General features: G+C 40.0%; 1 pseudogene; it reads right to left on the bottom strand.

Moving 5' to 3' along the window:
• Positions 1-4,209: 4,209 nt before the first annotated feature.
• Positions 4,210-15,662, bottom strand: LOC132667943 (putative fibrosin-1; annotated as a pseudogene).
• Between the last annotated feature and the right edge of the window lie 4,318 nt (positions 15,663-19,980).

Genomic DNA, 19,980 nt, shown 5'->3' on the forward strand with positions numbered 1-19,980 from the left:
CCATCCCATAATGCAACACCCCTCCAACAACCCTCAGTTTGTTCTCTGTATTTAAGAGTCTCTTATGGTTTGTCTCCCTCTCTAGTTTTATCTTATTTTTGCTTCCCTTCCCCTATGTTCATCTGTTTTGTTTCTTAAATTCCACATATGAGTGAGATCATATGGTATTTTTCTTTCTCTGGCTTATTTTGCTTAGCGTAACACTCTAGTTCCATCCATGTTGTTGCAAATGGCAAGATTTCGTTCTTTTTCATTGCTGAGTAATATTCCAGTGTGTGTGTGTGTGTGTGTGTGTGTGTGTGTGTCTGTGTCTGTGTGTCTGTGTGTGTATACACCACATTTTCTTTATTCATTCATCAGTTGATGGACATTTGGGCTCTTTCCATACTTTGGCTATTGTCAATACTGCTGCTATAAACATTGGGGTGCACATGCCCCCTTTGAATCAGCACTCCTGTATCCTTTGGATAAATACCTAGCAGTGCAATTGCTGGGTTGTAGGGTAGTTCTATTTTTAAGTTTTTGAGGAATCTCCATACCGTTTTCCAGAGTGGCTGCACCAGTTTGCATTCCCACCAGCAGTGTAAAAGTGTTCCTCTTTCTCCACGTCCTTGCCAACATCTGTTGTTGCCTGAGTTGTTAATTTTAGCCATTCTGACAGGTGTAAGGTGGTATCTCATTGTGGCTTTGATTTGTATTTCCCTGATGATGAGTGCTGTTGAGCATTTTTTCATGTGTCTGTTAATCATCTGGATGTCTTCTTTGGATAAGTGTCTATTCTTCACTGGATTATTTGTTTTTTGGGTGTTGAGTTTGATAAGTTCTTCATAGATTTTGGATACTAACCCTTTATCTGGTATGTCATTTGCAAATATCTTCTCCCATTACATCAGTTGCCTTTTAGTTTTGCTGATTCTTTCCTTTGCTGTGCAGAAACTTTTTATCTTAATAACCTCTTGATGAGGTCCCAATAGTTCATTTTTGCTTTTGTTTCCCTTGCCTCTGGAGACATGTCAAGTAAAAAGTTGCTGTGGTTGAGGTCAAAGAGGTTGTTACTTATTTTCTCCTCTAGGATTTTGATGGCTTCCTGTCTTATGTTTACATCTTTTATCCATTTTGAGTTTATTTTTGTGTATGGTATAAGAGAGGGGTCCAGGTTCATTCTTCTGCATGTTGCTATCCAGTTTTCCCAGCACCATTTGCTGAAGAGACTGTCTTTTATCCACTGGATATTCTTTCCTGCTTTGTCAAAGGTTAGTTGGCCATCCATTTGTGGGTGCATTTCTGGGTTCTCTATTCTGAGAACCAGCAATACTTTAAAGCAAGTGTCACAAAAACTATAATCTTCCTCAGTTCATTGATTTTTTAAATTTTTATTTTATTTGTTTTTGAGAGAGAGAGAGAGAGCAAGCAGGGGAGGGACAGAAAAAGAGAGGAGGACAGAAGATCCCAAGTGGACTCCACTCTAACAGCAGAGAGCCAGATGTGGGAGTCAAACTCACAAATCACGAAATTATGACCTGAGCTGAAACCAAGAGTTGGACACTTAACCAACAGAATCATTCAGGTGCCCCCCTCAGTTCATTTAGTTCAATATTCCTAATTTTTGTTCAGTGAATGCAGTTTTTTAGTTCTGGAAATTCTTACTCATTTTAATTTAAGGATTTTAACGATCTCAAGTTCCTGTATTTATCTTAAAGTTCCTTTTTATAAATCTCCTTGAAGATGAAACACGTTTTGTAAGAGCTTCAGAACAGTAACTATAAATAAATGACTCAAAAATGTACTTGGGTAACAATGTAATATGAGAGTTCATTATGATGCAATTGACGAGGTAATCCAGTCATTTCTGTGACACATAATACTTCAATAATCAGAATATCAAGTGATGACCTTATGAGAGACTAAGAGAAAAATTACCAGGTGTACTCACAACTGCAAAGAAAAGACCTCCCCCCCCCCCCCCCCACCATTCCCGAAACCAGCCAGGGCGTGCCCGGTTGTGGTTTGAAATAAAGGCGGGAACCAATCAAGTTCTGCTGAGCGTTCAAATTTAAATGTCAACGAATAACAGCTCTGTAACCTCAAAAAAATATCCCTAACTTGTTTGTGCCTGTCTATAAAAGAAGCTGTAAGATCCTTGCTCAGGGCCTCTTAGCGTCACCAGCAACGAGTGCGTGGAGGACCGGGTTCGAACCTGCAATAAACGACCCTTGCCACTTGGCTTTGACTCTGGACTCTGGTGGTTTGTTTTCGGGGGTCTCTCGAATCGGGGCATATCACTTACACCAAAACATATTAAGACTTTAGGAACTGCACATATATTTGAGCAGTTATAGCATTTACCCAAACAATATACCCTAAAGCTTACCATTATTTGTTTGTCAGTGTTTCCAGAGTAACTTAACATACCAAAAAAAGACCTAACTGGTCAAAAAGACTTCATTACAATTTAAATCTTGGAAAAGTTTGTTAAAACCTTAGAAAGCTATAAAGCACATGACTGGGGGTGCCTGGGTGGCTTGGTCGGTTAAGCGTCCGACTTCGGCTCAGGTCATGATCTCACGGTCGGTGAGTTCGAGCCCCACGTTAGGCTCTGTGCTGACAGTTCAGAGCCTGGAGCCTGTTTCAGATTCTGTGTCTCCCTCTCTCTCTGCCCCTCCCCCGTTCATGCTCTGTCTCTCCCTGTCTCAAAAATAAATAAACGTTAAAAAAAATTTAAAAAAAAAATAAAGCACATGCCTGAAGAGGATTATAGATCATTATAAAACTTAAACCTTAATTATTTATTTAACCAAGGTGGCAATAAGAGATTCCAAAGGCAAATATGTAGGATTATATAGTTGTTAGCAAAACTTAGCTCCTTTAACATTGAGAAATTTTAACTAAGTAATCAAAGACCTGACAAAGACAAAACACAAGCTTTGGTTTTCTGGCTGACAAAAGAGAAAAGACCTCTGTTTACATTTTCAGGAACAGACCAACAATCCAAGAAAACTTTTTTTTTTTTTCAACACAGAAAAGCAGAATTTTACACTTATATCTATTTTAGGGGCACCTGGGTGGCTCAGTCGGTTAAGCTCCAACTCTTGATTTTGACTCAGGTCATGATCTTAATACTCCTGAGTTTGAGCCTCCCATTGGGCTCTGTGCTAGCAGTGTGGAGCCTGCTTGTAATTCTCTCTCTCTTATTCTCTCTGCCTCCCCACTTGTGCTCTCTCTCTCTCTCCCTCTCTCTCTCAAATAAATAAACTTTTTAAAAAATCTTTTAAAAAATCCATTTTAACCTAGTCCATCCTAAAAAAAATAAAATAAAATCCATTTTAAATGAGTCCATCCTGACCACACATAAAATCCTTTTTAAATGATTTCCGGTCGCAAACCTTCTACAGCTTTCCTTTGCATTCAAATTTTGTCCCGTCATTTCTCTCCAAACAATCCATCTCACTTAGGACAAAATTACTTTCTTTTACCTTCGTCAAAAATGTATTCCCATTCCTTATATCTTTCTTACACATCTCCTACTTTTTACATAGAGTTGTTTCCTTTGTCTCCATCAGTTTTAACTACATTTAGCATAATTTTAACTCTTAGAAACCCTAGTCTCCAGTGGAAACTAAGTAGTAATCACTTGTAAACTGTTACACCAGAATCTTTAGAGGGCAAATTCATGAATCAAGCACAAAGCAGGTTTTCCAACAGACCAAAATATCCTTAATTTCTCTGTGATAAGAAGTCAAAAGTACAAACATATGTTTGGTAATCAATGCTTTAACATCTTATCCTGTTGGAAAAGACCTAGAATGTCCAATGAATTCAATCTTGTTTATCATGCAAGAAAAACTGTAAAGTTCCAGATTACTGAAGACTTTGAAAGCAATCTTAACAATTAACCATGAAAACATTGAGACAGACAAAATTAACCATTATTTTAAGTCATCTTTTTGCTAACAAATTGGAACAGAGATAACGTGAACTTATTTGACCTTCAGCAAACCTAGATAGAATAAAATGTTTCATTATCAATGCCGATAACTTCTCAGCAACTCCCCCATGCCTTATGACAAAGCACAAACTCTCTTGCATGACATAAATGATCCTCCATAACCTCGCCCAGCCCACCTCTCACCAGGATCCAAAGCATTTTATCCCTCTCCACCACCAGTACTCAATGCCATGCATAACAGTTTCCCACATCTGGGGCTTTGCCTATGCTTCTTTCTTATCTGGAATTTCCTTCTTGGTCTTCCCATTTCTCATCACTATTAAAAGGGTGTAAATATCTCTGAAGATAAGGTATGAAAAATTATTCTTAACAAACTCCCAGGGGGTACATTCTGTCTGGTAACCATCTACAGACCAGCCTTTGAGAACAACTGTTGGAGAAGACCAATTTGAGATGTTCTCTGGGAATGCAGATGAAGAGTACCAAAGAAACAAATAGATTATAAATACAAATTAATAGTAGTAATAAAAGATAGAGAGCAGAGACAAAATACGTGAACAACAAATAAGAAACCCGGACAGATTAAACAGATATAATAAAGAAAGTTTTAATAGGATAAAAGATTCCATGTTTGGGGAAATTTTTTTAAAGTGAATCTTAGGGGTACCTGAGTGGCTCAGATGGTTAAGTGGATGACTTTTTTTTTTTAATGTTTATTTAGTTTTGAGAGAAAAAGAGAGAGAGAGAGAGAGAATGAACAGGGGAGGATCAAAGAGATAGGGAGACACAGAACCAAAAGCAGGCTCCAAGCTGTCACCACAGAGCCCAACACGGGGCTTGAACTCACAAACTGTGAGATCATGACCTGAGCCTAAGTCAGATGCTTACCTGACTGAGCCACCCAGGCACCCCAGAAGCTAACTCTTGATTTCAGCTCAGGTCATGAGTTTGTGAGTTCAAGTCCTGTGCCTGGTTCTGCACTAACAGCTTGGAGCCTTCTTGGGATTCTCTCTCTCTTTCTCTCTCTGCCCTTCCTGGGCTGGTACTCTCTCTCTCACTCTCAAAATAAATAAATAAATAAACTTTAAAAAAAATAATAAAGTGAATCTGAAAACTAGGTTTAGACTAAATTAATTAAAAGAGACCATACTCAAATATATTGAACTAGTAGTTTGTTTGTTTAAGAATAAAAAAGGTATAAGACTCAGAGCCAGGAGGAAAATATAAAATACCAAATCAGGAATCAAAATTATTTTGATGTCAGACTTTCCCACATAAAACACCAGGAAATAATGAAGTAAAATCTACAAAACACTGAGGGAGAGAAAGTATAGGTCACACAGTGCTTGCTCAGGCAACTTTTCTTTGACCACCAACTGATAAATTTGTGAAATCTTATTGAGTTCTACATCTATGAGTTGTACATTTCTCCATATGTATGTAATGGCTGACATAAATTTTGCTTAAAAAAAAAAGAACAATGTTTAGCACATGAAGTTTCTCAATAAATAATTGTCACATAAAAGAATAAATGACTCAGCCAAAAACTATCAAATAACATTCTGTAAAGTTAACAGAAAGACTTTCTCAAGTATGTGAGGACAGAGGAAAATGTGGGCACTCTTCTTGGTAAAAACAGTATTCATAAATACACGTTAGGGGCTCCTGGGTGGCTCAGTTGATTGAGTGGCCGACTCTTGACTTTGGCTCAGGTCACGATCTCATAGTCAGGTGATTGTGCCCCACGTCTGGCTCTATGCTGACATTGTGGAGCATGCTTGGGATTCTCTCTTCTCTCTGCCTTTTCCCTGCTTGCATTCTCTCTCTCTCTCTCTCTCTCTCTCTCTCTCTCTCTCAATGCATAAACATTAAAAAAAAGAAATGTTTTAGCTGATCGAGAGATGAACCAAAGCTAAGAATTTAAGAATGGGCACCTTTGTCCTTACATTCCTGGTATCCTGGACCCTCTGTGAACATCAAAACTAGGTATACATTGCATTATGTCTGAATAATGGTTTAAATGTTTTTTAAATGTATCCAAAAGCCAAAAGAGATTGTTTTGTAGAAAGTAAAGTATCTGAAAAGTAAGCTAATGGGGCACCTGGGTCGCACAGTTAAGAGTTCAACTCTTGGTTTTGGCTCAGGTCAAGGTCATGATCTCATGGTTTGTGGGTTCAAACCCCACATCGGGTTCAGCGCTGAGAGTGCCGGGCCTGCTTGAGAGTCTCTGTTTCCCTCACTCTCTGCACCTGTCCCCTGTACTCTCTCTAAAAAATAAATAAATAAACTTAAAAAAAAAAAAGAAGATACAAGATGTAAAAATGAAATATAATTAATTAATTAATTAATAGTAAGCTAATAACAATACAATAATCACCACCTAAATAATTGGACATCAACATCTAAATGACCCGGGTAGTCATCATCTCATGGATCTGCAATCCGAGATTCAGTGAGCCCAGTGTAAAAGCAGGGGTAAAAAGGAGTGACACAAGCAGAAAGGCACAAAATCCCTCAGCTTCATTACAGTGAAGTCAAAGTTCTTGCTCCGTTCTTGGTTTTGACACATACACAATTTTTTTAATTTTTTTAAATGTTTATTTATTTTTTAGAGAGAGAGAGAGAGAGCATGAGCAGGGGAGGGGTAGGGAGAGAAGGAGACAGAATCTGAAGCAGGCTCCAAGCGAGCTCCGAGCTGTCAACACAGAGCCTGACTTAGGGCTCAAAGTCATGGTCCGTGAGATCATGACCTGAGCCAAAGTCAGATGCCCAACCAACTGCTATCCAGGCACCCCAGACACATAACACAATTTAAACGTCACTTAATTTAATAAATAGGTTAAAATTTAAAGGTAGCCATCAGTAGATGTAAAACAAACTATAAGCCCTGTAAGTCTCTGCAAAGGATAAAAGACAAACCAAATATTGATCAAAAAGCAAAAGCCAAAAGCAAAAGGAACAGGAAAATATTAAAAAAAAAAATCAATACAAAGAAAGCATAAAATAAGAGACAATATGACTAAATGTTCTTAATTCACCTCTTAAAGAACAAAAAGTCTCAAATGTGGTTTTTAAAAATATAAATATACCTTGGAAATAAGAATTAGCCCTAAAACCAAATGTCATAGAAAGTTTAAAAATAAAAGGATAGATAAGAAAGACAAGAAAGACATCAGGCAAATACATACTAAAAGAAATCAGAACTAATATCAAATCAGAAAAATAAAATTAAGAAGAATTAAATGTAGGGGTGCCTGTGTGGCTCAGTCAGTTGGGCATCCAACTTTAGCTCAGGTAATGATCTCATGGTCTGTGAGTTTGAGCCCTGCATCAGGCTCTGTGTAACACCTCAGAGCCTGGAGCCTGCTTCGGATTCTGTATCTCCCTCTCTCTCTGTCCCCCCCTCCTCACACTCTGTCTCTCTCTCCCTCCAAAAATAAAGACACTATTGCTATTTAACATTGTCTGGATATTCTGTCCAGCAATGAAACAAAATGTTGGCAAGGAAAACATAAAACTGGCAAGGAAAACATAAAGCCATCAGTATTTGCAGAGGACATAATTATATACCTAGGGGGAAAAAAATAAGCAAATCAATAGAAAACCCATTAAATGTAAGGACAATGCTCAGAAACTGGCTAACCACAAAATATTTTTTTAAATAGATTTTCTATCTGATGGTTATAACAAGTTCCAAAATACAATAAAATAAAATATAATTCATTGTGGAAAAACAAAACCCTGAAATACCTAGAGTCAATCTTGTTGTAATCTGAGAGAGACTTGGAGAACTATAGGATATCCATGAATTATTAAAAATAACTTACATAAGTGGTCAGAAATACAATATTCATAGATGGGAATGTTATATACATCCACAAAAGAAAACAATTATCTCTTAAGTTCTTTATTTTTTCCCCAGATTTATTGAGATATAATAGACATATAACATTGTGTAAGTTTAAGGTATATAACGTCATGATATTATATGTGTATATATTGCAAAATGATTACCACACCACGGTTAGTTAACACATCCATTACCTCACAGAGTTACAGTGTGTGTGTGGTGAGAAACATCAAATATACAATATAGTATCGTTAACTATATAGTCTCCATGCTGTACCTAACTTATTTCTATGTCTAATCAAATTCTGATAAGGCTTTTGTGATAACATAACAAATTTATAAAACTGTTCTAAGGAAGAATTGTGGTTGAAAAGAGAAAAATCAATAAACAAATTAAATAACCCAGAAATATATCATGGCATATACAAAAATCTAAAATATATGGGAAAAAGTAAACTGTCATCACAAATTAGTAACAGTGGGAAATTATTTAGTTAATAGGTTTGGATATATTTATTGACTATTTGGAAGAGAAATAAAATCAAAACATAGCTTTACTTTATATCCTATATCCAAAAGAACTTCAGATTATAGAGCAAAATATAAAAAATAATAGTCACAAAGTATAAACCTGAAAAAATATCTCTAGCCACTGAGATTACAGATAACTTTTATTTTCGTTATGCTTCACTATACTGTCAAAAATTTTACACTGTGTACATGTCACGTTAAAAACATTTAAAATTTTCTATATACTGAAAAATTAAAATACAATTAAATATTGAATATTTATCAAATATCACTATGGCAGAAGAGCTCATAAGCTTTACTGAAATAGAGATTTCTAAGTTAACAGGGTGGATTAAATATCTAATTCTCCTTTGTCTTGAAACTGCACTAAAACTACAACAAAGAGATTATTTAAAACAAACAAAAAATCCATAAACCCAACAGACAAAAACAATACAATTTGAAAAATACAAAGCAGAGGATAAGAGATAGCTGATTTCATAAAATTGAGAGAGAAAAATCCTAAACTGGCAGAGAGGAAGCTGAGAACCAATCCAATTAATATCCCAGAATCCTCAGAAGGCTCGGGCCCAGGCAGCACCAGGTCCCCCAGAGCTGGGAGTACAGGGAGGAAGTGGTAGACTCAGGAGGTCTGTATGAAAAGCTGTTTCAGCAGCAGCTGATCCTTGGCTTTTCTTCCCAACTTCCAGCTGCTAGGTAAACAGTCCCCCCAATCCTAATGGAAAGTTGGAGCTTATCTCTTGAGAGGGTAAAATAGTGAGTAGGTCTTTGGACCTGGATCTACCAGCACAGGTGAGAGTGTGGTAGGACCAAAACCAGGATTAAGTGATCATATAGTTCTGAATGCTGAGGAACATCCCATCCTAAGACCTCTTTCCCCTCAGTTTCCAGAATTCTAACAACAAAATGTCTACCTTCTGGCAGAAGATCAAGGAATCCGACCAGTCTAAAAGGAAAAGTCTAAAGATATTCAGAGAGGGTCTTCAGAAATGACCCACCTATATCATCCTTTAGTGAAATTCCAGAAATTTACCCACTGAAATTCCAACCAGCTTTTATCTTAGTCTCATGCAGACATCTGAAAAAATCCCTCTAACATGGAATCCATGCTAATATAAACAAACAGAAAAGAGCAGTTAGGAGGAAACTGAAAATACACAAGAAGAAACCCATCCAAATATATAGTATCTTCAGATAGAGAAAATAATGCATCCATGGCATTAAAATAGGATCCTGCTTTAAAAAGGGAACTAGAGAGGATATTAAAAAAATACTCTTAGAAATTAAAACCATCATAGCAAAGATAAAATATTCAATAAAATATTGGAAGAGAAACTTGAGAAAATCCCCCAGGAAGTAGCACAAAACGCTGAAAAATAATAGAGAAAAAAAAAATAAGAAAGGAACCACTCCAGGAAAAACCATATCCAAATAGAAAGAAAGGAAATCAGTAAGAAAACATATGAGAAAAAAAATTCCCAGAACTGAAGAGTATGAGTTGTCAGAGAAGGACGCACCAACTGCCCAGTCTGAATGAAAACAGACACCAAGGCACAATTTAGTAAAATTTCAGAACACTAAAAACAAAAAATTCTACAGGATTCCTAGGAGAACAACAGGTCAAATATAAAGGACCAGGGATATGAATGGCTTCATAATTCTCAAACGTGACTCTAGAATATATAACACAACATATAATGCATTCAAAATTCTGAAGGAAAATTGTCATAGACTCTGGGTCTGGAATTCTTTCTTGTCCAGCAAGAAAGCAGGATACAGGATTAAAAAGCAAGAGAGGCTGATGTCTGGGAGAAGACAAGAGCCCTGATTAAGGGTCCTTACTCCATTTTATCAGGATCAGAAGGCTTACAACATGATGATGGGCATGCACAAAGAGAAAATGAAACTGAACATTAACTCATGGGCGTGAGGGAAAGGGGGTTTTGAAAATATGCAGTGTTAGGGGTTTGGGTTAATACAAAACAAAATCCTGGTGCCAGATAGAAGGTTGTTTACAGCAGATGTGAAGCACCACCTTTGTTTACTTAAACTGGTCTAGTGGACAAGAAAGACAGAGCAAGCTATCTCAGGGTCAACAAGGCACCTTTCTTTTGCTAATTAGCTCTGCTCTAGGCAACTTTGCCCTGCAGGGGTCTATAGCCCTATTTACCTGTTTACCTAATTTGGTCCTTCCTTCCTGTGAAAGCAGCTTTCTGCTATAGTTCTAAATTGGGGGTGTTTCCGCCCTGAATACCTAATCTTGTTTACCTCATATACCTTTGTCCTATACTGGGGCCTTTGCCCCACCTTACCTATACCTATTTACCTAATCTTGTTTACCCAAACTTGGGTGTGAACATACTATGGCTTTCTAGTTCTTTATGTCTTGTTAACCCATCTGTGCAGGCTCAGGGAATTCCTAAGCTTATTTCCCACAGAAAATCATTTCTGACATAAACATACCTAATGAAGCTGGGTTATGAAGGAAGATATGCAAGGTCTCAGATAATTTCCCTCTCATGCAACCTTTCTCAGGAAATTAAGAATGTGCTCTGGCCAACTAATCTTTGACAAAGCAGGAAAGAATATCCAATGGAAAAAAAGACAGTCTCTTCAGCAAATGGTATTGGGAAAACTGGACAGCAACATGCAGAAGAATGAATCCTGACCACTTTCTTACACCATACACAAAAATAAACTCAAAATTGATGAAAGACATAAACGTAAGACATGAAGGCATCAAAATCTAGAGGAGAAAACAGGCAACCTTGGTCCCAGCAACTTCTTACTTGACATGTCTTCTGAGGCAAGGGAAACAAAAGCAAGAATATACTAATGGGAACTCTTCAAGATAAAAAGCTTCTGCACAGCAAAGAAACAATCAGAAAAACTAAAAGGCAACCGACAGAATGGGAGAAGATATTTGTAAATGACATATCAGATAAAGGGTTAGTATACAAAATCTATAAAGAACTTATCAAACTCAACACCTAAAAAACAAATAATCCAGTGAAGAAATGGGCAAAAGACATGAACACTTTTCTAAAGAAGACATCCAGATGGCTAACAGACACATGAAAAAATGCTCAACATCACTCATCATCAGGGAGACACAAATCAAAACCACAACGAAATACCACCTTACACCTGTAGAATGGCTAAAATTAACAACTCAGGCAACAACAGATGTTGGCAAGGATGTGGAGAAAGAGGAACAATTTTGTACTACTGGTGGGAATGTAAACTGGTGCAACCAGTCTGGAAAACAGTATGAAGATGCCTCAAAAACTTAAAAATAGAACTACCCTATGACCCAGGATTTGCACTACTAGGTATTTATCCAAAGGATACAGGAGTGCTGATCTGAAGGGGCACATGCACCCCAATGTTTATAGCAGCACTATTGACAATATCCCAAGTATGGAAAGAGCCCAAAAGTCCATTGATAGATGAATGGTAAAGAAGATGTGGTATATATACATAATGGAATATTACTCAGCGATGAAAAGGATTGACATCTTGCCATTTGCAACAACATGGATGGACCTAGAGTATATTATGGTAAACAAAATAAGTCAGTCAGAGAAAGACAAATAATATATGTAATTTCACTCATATATGGAATTCATATGTGGAATTTAAGATACAAAACAGATGAACATAAGGGAAGAGAAGCAAAAATAATAAAAAACAGGGAGGGGGACAAACCATAAAAGACTCTTAAATACAGAGAACAAACTAAGGATTGCGGGCAGTATGTTGGGTGGGGGAAGGGCTGAAGGAGTGAGGGGCATTAAGGAGGATACTGGTTGAGATGAGCACTGAGTGTTATATGTAAGTGATGAATCACTAAATTTTATTCCTGAAAAAAAATAACAAATATAATTTGATTTAAAAAGAAGAATGTGCTCTATCACAGTAATAAAAAAACTACCAAGAAACAAAAAGTCCAGGACCAGACATTTATTTTTTTAAGAAACTTTTTTTTAATGTTTATTTATTATTTTTGAGAAAGAGAGAGTGCAGGGGAGGGGAAAAGAGAGATGGAGACAGAGAATCTGTGCTGACACCACACAGAGCCAGATGTGGGGCTCAAACCCATGAACTGTGAGATCGTGATTTGAGCAGAAACCAAATTAGCCGCTTAACCAACTGAGCCAAACAGGCACCCCTTAACTCCTCTTTAAATGTCTGGTAGAGGGGCGCCTGAGTGGCTCAGTCAGTTAAGCATCCAACTTTTGATTTCAGCTCAGGTCATAATCTCACGGTTCATGAGTTCGAGCCCCACAGGTGGCTCTGTGCTGACTATACAGAGCCTACTTGGGATTCTCTCTTTCCCTCTCTCTTTGCCCCTCCCCTGCTCTCCCTCTCTCTCTCAAAATAAATAAAATAAAACTTAAAAAAATAAAGAGGAGTTAATACCTAGTCTTCTCAAACTATTACAAAAAACATGGAAGAGGAAGGAAGGCTTCCAAATATGTTCTACGAGGCCAGCATTACCCTGATACCAAAACCACAAAATGACACCACACAAAAAAAAGAAAACTACAGGCCAATATCCCCAAAGAACAAAAATGCAAAAATTCTCAATAAAATATTAGCAAACCACATGTAACAATGTATTAAAAAGATCATTCACCATGATCAGGTGGGATTTATTCTTGGGATGAAAGATTGGTTCAATATTCACAAATCAACATCACACAGCACATCAACAAAAGTATTCATGTGTAATACCTGCCATATTAGTGGGTGAGACTCTTCTTGGGTCCCTTGGTATATGGCGCTGAATCAATGGCTCCCACGAAGTCACTTTTGTACACGGATGGATGCTAAATTGTTTTAGTTGAGTGTGGGATATGAGTAATGAATGTCTCATTTGGCCATATGGCTGATGTCATTTAGAAATTCTCAAATTGGGTTTTAAAAATGAACTCAGCCATATATATTTATGAAACACACCTCAAACATGAATATATTGAAAGCTGGAAAATAAATAATAAATATTTTAATTAATGAAAACTGGAATCTTATGTTTCTATCAGAAAAAAGACTTTATATACAAATATTATGTAATATTCAATGTCAGTCTATATTGAAAAATGATTTTTCATATTTGCTAAATAACTTTTATGATTACATTATATATTTCATACATATATTTTCATATATATCTCATACATGTATTTTCATACATATATTCCATACATATATTTTCATACATATATTTCATACATACATATTTCATACAGATATATGTCATATATATATTATAGAAATATTTCATATAGCTATTTCACATAGATATGTTTTATATAGATATTTCATATCTATATTTCATATAGATAGATATCATATATCTATATTTCATACATATATATTTACTAATCTGAGGATTTAATTAAAAAGGAAGGGGGATTATTAGGAGGGGCACCACTGTAAAAATGTACAAAAGGTCTGGGGGGGCTATGTGGAAGGGGAGATAAATATATACCTGGAACCCCCCTTCCATTAGCCCCTCCTCCCCCAGTCCTGAGAGAGCATGAGAACTTGGGTCGTAGGTGAAGGGGTGGGAGGGTGGGGGCACTTTGCCCTCTGGCTTAGTGAGCCCTTGGGGAGGCAGGCCAAGGGTCTAGGGGCCCTCAGAAGGGGTGATGGTGTACCTCAGGAGATCATGAACTATGACTTCTGAAATGACTCCCATTCTCATCTCTCATGTGTATGCACACGCGCACACACACAGACACACACACACAGACACACACACACACACACACCACTCTAGAGGCTTGTGACTTCTGCCCTTCCAGTGACTCCAAGGTCCATCTGATGCTTGATCTTGTGGGGGTTGGGGCTTCTGCTCCAAGGTTCCATGACCTCAGAGGTGGCTGGTGAGGTCATGACCTCTGCCCTCTAGCCCTGGCTTGAAACCTCAGCTCTAGGACCTTGTCAAAAGGAAAGGGGGATGGAGCTTTGCCCCTGTCCCTCCTCCTCGCTTACCTGTTAGCCTGGGCTGGGCCAGGGGCCACTTGTGGGCCAGCACAAGTGGAGGTGGTGTCCCCAAAAGGGCTCCGGGGGGGGGGGGTCTTGCTGAGAAGGTGAGGGGTTCCCAGGGCCGCAGTAGGTGGCAGTGGCGGAGCCAAGCGGCTGTATAGCAGGGGGAGGGCAGGCTCCAGAATGTAGAGGTGGGTGGCAGCCATGGCCCCTGGTCCAGTCAGCTCCTCGCCAGCCTCATAGAAGCGGGGTGGCCTAGCAAGGTGAGGGGGGCTTGCCAACCAGGTTGGCTCCGGGAAGCCAGCACAGCACTCTGGGGGACAAGGGCCCAGAAAGGGGGGTGTCTGGGTCCTCTCAAACAGCAGGTGAAGGCCCTGAGACCCAATGGTGGCAGCGGCGGACTCCTCCTTCCGTTCTTCCTTTACCCGCACCGATTCCTTGGCGGCCTGTCCCCTTCCTCGCCAGCCCGGGCCTTGGGAGTAGCAGGAGAAACTCCGAGCTGGGGCCCTGAGAAGGGGAGGTCCCTGTCTTCCTCCTCCTTGGTGATAGAGGGCTCTCTCTGCTCCACAGGCTGCTCCTTGTGTGAGCCTGGTGTCCAGGCGGCCTCAGGGGGCCAGACCCAAGCAGGAAAGGCCAGAGGACTGTGGTACAGGTGGCCCCATGGGTCTGGGGGGGGGAGGCGAAGTTTGGTGGAGGGCGGCCCCATGGGTCTGGCAGGGAGGTGAAGGTTGGTGGAGGCCCTGGGCTTTCTTTCTGGGCAAAGATGATGCTGGAGTTGAATGTGAGGCTGCCCAGGCCTCCAAAGGCCCTGTTAGGGCAGCCAATGAGGCAAAGCTTGTGGGATGCCCAAAGGGATCAATGTGGGTGCTGGGGCTCAGAAAGCTTCCCTGGGCCCTGGGAGCTGCGGTGAAAGGGTTGGCTGCGGAGTAGATGGCACCAGCCGCAGTGAAGAGGGGGGTGGTGGGGCAGAAGAGTTCCTGCCCAGGGTGCAGGGCCCCATCCAGCCAGGGAAGGCAGGGCAAGAGGTTGTTCTGAAAGTCAAGCTTGTAGGGGTCACCCTTCATCTTTTCCTGGTGTTTCAGGATCATGTGAGCCTCGTGTGTGGCATGCCACTTCCCTGGTTTCCTTAAAGGTGGTCGGAATGGTTGGGGATCTGTGTCCCCTTTTGGGGAACCCCGTGAAGCCCACTTAGCACTGGCCCCAGTTGTGCCAGTGGTGGCAGCTCAGGTTCATGCTCTTGGGCTGGAAGGCCCCCTGCAGGGTGCCAAAGGAGACAGCCAGAGCAAAGCCCATAGGTAGGCCAGTAGGCCGGGCACTGAGGGAGTTGGGCCGTGTATGCATTGTGTCTCCTTGCCTTGCTCACTGGATTAGTTTAATATGCTTATCTCCCTGCCACTAAAAGGTCCGTTTTGCTCTACCTTTGCAAACTGGAGATTGGGGATGGTAGTCTCAGAAACAGAAAATACAGAGCAGCTTGCTCACCTTGACTATCTTTTTGCTGGACACAGAGTATCTGTACTACCAGTTAAGGTAGGCTAAATAGCAGAGGAGCCCATCCAGAATGCTTATGGTAGAACAGAAGTTTATTCTCACTCACACACTGTAGATTGAATGTTTGTGTTCCCCCAGAATTCATATGTTGAAACCTAATCCCCAGTGTGATGGTATATGGAGATGGAGAGGTAAGGTACCTCCTTTGAGAGGTAAGTAGGCCATGAGGGCCCCAGAGAGCTCCCTCACCCTTCCTGCCATGTGAGGACACAGCAAAATGATGACGGCCTCCAGAACCGAGAAATAAGTTTCTGTTGCTTATAAGCCATGTAGTCTCTGGTATCTCATTATGGCAGCCCAAGTAGACTAAAACATCACATAACCCTCCAAGTGAAATGTTCCTGGTCACCATGCATGTCTGCTCCAGGTGAAGATTCAAGAACCCAGTCTCCTATTTCATGGATTGTAAGGGTCTGGGAAATGAGACCCCTCAATGAGCACAAACATCTCAAATACAACTCTGCACTGGATTCCGGGGCATCTGGCCAGCTCTGCTTCCCTGGTCCCACCCCGCACAACTCTCAGAACTTCCCAAGTCTCATTCCTGCCTTCCCCAGGTGTTCTTGCAACCTCTCAGGAAAGCTGAAGGTGGACCATGACCAAGATCAAGGATTCCACAGCTCCTGGGAGCCTCCCACAACAGTGGGTATGTTGCCTCTCACCAGTTAGATTTGTGTTTGCCCCTTGGTTTTTCAAAACTGAGTGATATATCATTTAAGGATGCAAACATAAGTGTGATATAACAATTTTAAAAAGCAAGAGAGAGGGGTGCCTGGGTGGCTCAGTTGGTTAAGCGCCAGACTTCAGGTCATGATCTCACATGATCTCATGATCTCAGTTTGTGGTTTGAGTCCCACATCAGGCCCTGTGCTGACAGCTCTGATTCCTGGCAATATTTCACTGCTGAACTTGGGTAGTACAGTTTCCGGTGTTTGGATTTTGTTTGTTTTTATTTAATTTTTTCAATTGTACACATATATTTTATTCATTCTTTTGCATAGATGATGCATTTCACGATGAAAAGTTTTTAAAAGATAATGGGAGGGGCCCTGGGTGGCTCAGTTGGTTAAGCGTGGGACTTCGGCTCAGGTCATGATCTCAGAGTTCCAGCCCCACATCCAGCTCACTGCTGTCAGCACAGAACCCACTTTGGATACTCTGCCCACCCCACCCCACCCGCCCCTACCCTGCTCACACTGTCTCTCTCTAAAATATTTTTAGGGGGAGGATCCAAGATGGTGGAATAGCATGGAAGTTTTGTGTGTGTCTCGCGTCCATGAAATACAGCCAGACCAACACTAAACCATCCTACACACCTAGAAAACTGATTGGAGGATTAACACGACAATCTGCACAAGCTGAACCACAGAATTCAGCAGGCATGCGGCACAGAGAGGTGAACTTGGGGAGCGAGAAGGCACAGGAAGGGAGGTGCTTTTGCAAGCGGAGAGAGGAAGGAGATTGCACAGGGAGGTAGAATATGGGAAAAGCACCCCTCCCCAAAAGCAGCTGGAGAGAAAGTGGAAAATTGGAAACAGCCGCAGGGACTAAACTAAAAAGGGAGAAAAGAGAAAGGAGAGGGTTTACATTCCATTGAGACTGTAAACAAGGGTAGCGCAGTCTGCAACTCCGCAGCTCCATACCTGGTGGTGCTCTGGTGGGAAGGGCGAATCCCCAGGAGCAGAGTGGGGTCTGGGAGGTTCTCAGGCCACATGGGGAAAAGTGGTTCCAATGCTGGAAGGACATTTGGTGGAGACTGTTGAAGCCACCTGGTCCCAGGAGACCTCAGAAAATGGCCACATTCGCTGGTGCAGAACAAGGTCATTAAGGGTGAAGCCTGGTGCCAGATGTGTGTTGTGATTTTCCATAATCCCTGAAACGCTGCTTCTACACTATCTCGTGATCTTTCTGGGGGGTGGGCTGGCACCTGGCCGTAGTCTTGGGGCACCGGCAGCAGCAGGGTCCAGCAAGTGTTCCTGGGTGCAGCCGACATTCAGCCATTGCTCATTCGGCCATTGCTTGGTGAGACCCTCCCGCAGAGGGGCAGAATGGGTCAAAGCCACAGTCCTTCAGAGGTAAGGAGCCGGGGAAAACAGCTGCATCTGAGACAAAATTTGGGAGAGAGGTACTGCCTGGAGCTTGGTCATAGAGAGTGAAAAAGCAGGGAGTAGACGAAAGCTGAAGACAGGACAGGTGCGCGATTGCTGATCCGGGAGAACAGACTGTAGTGGGGGAGGCCATTTTCACCTCTCCCGCGCATGCGCATAGGCACCTACGAGCTAGCGCATAACAATCCACCACAGTAGGCTAGCAGCGCCATCTAGTGGAGAGCAGAGCCGTTACACTGAGCCCCGCCCAACTGGGCCAACTTAGCTCTTCAAGAACACAAATCTCACCACCAGCTTAATTTATGGACTATAATGAGCTACATAGTCTGACTTCTAGGGGAAAACGAAGCAATTTCAGTCCTACTTCAATCTGTTAGCAAGTCCTTCTATTCAATTTTCTTTATTTCTTTTTTTTTCTCTTTTATACTTCTTTTTCTTGAATACAGAAAGAAAAAATTCATTTTTATTTTCAATTATTATTAAAAATATTTTTCTTTAATTTTTATTACTATATGTTTTACTTTTGTGTAAATTTTTTCAAATTCTATTTTACTTCCATCATTTTATTTTAGTCTGCTTCAGTGTATTCACCTTTTCAAATTTTCAGAGGTTCCTTTTTTCTTTTTCTTTCTTGCTCTTTTTCATTTCTTTTCTTTTTCTTGAATGCAGAAAGAGAAAAACTTCATTTTTATTTCAATTTCTATTGAAAATATTTTTCTTTAATTTTTTACTATATTTTTTGTTTTTATGTAATTTTTTTCAAATTCTATTTTACTTCAATCATTTTATTTTAGCCTACTAGAGTGTATTCACTTTTTCAAATTTTCAAACGATTTCCTTTTTTTCTTTTTCTTTTTTGTTAATCTTTGTTTCTCTTTTTCATTTCTTTTCTTTTTCTTGAATACAGAAAAAGAAAAAATAATTTATTTTTAACTTTTACTAAAACTATTTTTCTTTAGTTTTTTTCTACTATATTCTTTCCTTTATGTGTATTTTTTCAAATTCTTTCACTCCCATCATCTCATTTTAGTCTACTTCAGTGTATTGATTTTTTAAAATTCTGAAATGATTTCCCTTTTTTTTTTCTCCCCCCCTTTTCTTCTCTAATCTGTCGAACCACTTTCAACACCCCGACCAAAACACACCTAGGATCTAGCATCATTTATTCAATTTTTTTTTGTATGTGTGTCTTTTTAATTTTTTAATTTTAATATTTTTTTATTTTAATTTTTTAATTTTAATTTCTGTACCTCATTAATTCCTTTTCTCCCTTCAAAATGACAATACGAAGGAATTCACCCCAAAAGAAAGAGCACAAAGAAACGACAGCCAGGGATTTAACCAACACAGATACAAGCAAGATGTCTGAACCAGAATTTAGAATCATGATAATAAGAATACTAGCTGGAGTTGAAAATAGATTAGAATCCCTTTCTGCAGAGATAAAAGTAAAAAACAGCCAGAATGAAATTAAAAATGCTATAACTGAGCTGTAATCACGGATGGATGCAGCGGCAGCAAGGATGGATGAGGCAGAACAGAGAATCAGCGATGTAGAGGACAAACTTATAAAGAATAATGAAGCAGAAAAAAAGAGGGAGATGAAGGCAAAAGAGCACAATTTAAGAATTAGAGAAATCAGTGACTTATTAAAAAGGAACATCAGAATCATAGGGGTCCCAGAAGAGGAAGAGAGGGAAATAGGGGCAGAAGGGTTATGTGAGCAAATCATAGTGGAAAACTTTCCTAACCCGGGGAAAGACACAGGCATCAAAAGCCAGGAAACACAGAGGATGCCCATTAGATTCAACAAAAACCGACCATCAACAAGGCATATCATAGTCAAATTCACAAAATACTCAGGCAAGGAGAGAATCATGAAAGCAGCAAGGGAAAAAAAGTCCCTAACCTACAAGGGAAGACAGATCAGGTTTGCAGCAGACCTATCCCCAGAAACTTGGCAGGCCAGAAAGGAGTGGTGGGATATATTCAGTGAGCTG

This window comes from Panthera onca, chromosome B2 (genome assembly GCF_046562875.1).
Source record: "Panthera onca isolate mPanOnc1 chromosome B2, mPanOnc1 haplotype 2, whole genome shotgun sequence".
In the NCBI taxonomy this organism is placed as follows: domain Eukaryota; kingdom Metazoa; phylum Chordata; class Mammalia; order Carnivora; family Felidae; genus Panthera; species Panthera onca.